The 1,089-nt window shown below is 39.3% G+C and overlaps 1 pseudogene; it reads right to left on the bottom strand.

Annotated features, from left to right (window-relative positions):
• Positions 1 to 210: 210 nt before the first annotated feature.
• The window catches only part of LOC119585511, a 4,142-nt pseudogene continuing 3,263 nt past the window's right edge, over positions 211 to 1,089 (bottom strand).

Genomic DNA, 1,089 nt, shown 5'->3' with positions numbered 1-1,089 from the left:
TATAAAACTATAGTAGAGAGCTTATGTACACGAATTTTTGGGGAGTAAAAAATAATTTATATAAAAATGAATATTTCAGTGAATGTCTTTATTTAGGTAATATTGAAATAAGTTTTGGAATTGAAAAAACAAAAAACAAAAAATGCAAATAAATATTTCCTATCACCCCCTTCTCCCAAAAAAAACCAGTACCTAAAACAAAATAAAAGATCAAATTTCCAGTAGCTGGCTAAGGACCCTCCCTTGTTGATGTCTGGCCCCATCAATGTCAGAAATTTCCCCGTGTGATTTCTGTTCAGCAACAGGTGGGCTCAAAAAAGCCCTACGGATAAGCCAAACCAGTGGGGCCATCAGTACTAGAAATCACTGGGATGCCTCCCGTACTTTTAGACTTACTTTCTATTTTTAGGTCTGGGGAGTTCCCCTCAAAACCTATGTCTGTTGGGTGCAAACTCTGGAAGGGGCAATGGGTGTGGTGAAAAAGGGCTTCGTTTCGGGGGTTGCAGGCAGCTGTTCGGCCACACAGAGATAGCTTCTACATTTTTTGCAGATAAGACTGTTACAGGGAATAAAGGTGATGGTGTCAAACTTCCCTCCTGGCTGTAGCATGTTTAAAATTTAGACAATTCCATTGATGACTGCTGCAGATTTGGGGGTCCTTCTATAACCCGAACCAAATGGCTCTGCTGTGCTTCTTTAGGTGTCCCTAATTTCCCATCTGGGAGAAGTATCTGCAAACACATTTAATACATAAATACTGCAATGGTTCAATCAGGTATATAAGCTAATATATCACTACTAATTTTTTTAGCAAAATTTCATATTCTTTGTACCTACAAAGTCAATCAGGGGTAATATTACCTCCGTTACCTAACCTGATGTTTCAAGCAGGGTTGGGCTCACTAAAAACAGAGCTCTGTGGACCATCAGTTAGTAAATTTATAAAGTCACCCCTAGTAGTAAGTTACTACATTCCTCCCCCTTTTATTAGCACTGACTTCGTTGGATTTCTTCACCGTTTCAGGGGACGCTTGGGATGCTTCTTTAAGTCGCATAAATTTATAAATGCTTTACTGCGTGGATCACTGG

This window comes from Penaeus monodon, chromosome 19 (genome assembly GCF_015228065.2).
Source record: "Penaeus monodon isolate SGIC_2016 chromosome 19, NSTDA_Pmon_1, whole genome shotgun sequence".
NCBI lineage: Eukaryota > Metazoa > Arthropoda > Malacostraca > Decapoda > Penaeidae > Penaeus > Penaeus monodon.
This window is presented reverse-complemented; position numbering and strand designations above follow the sequence as displayed.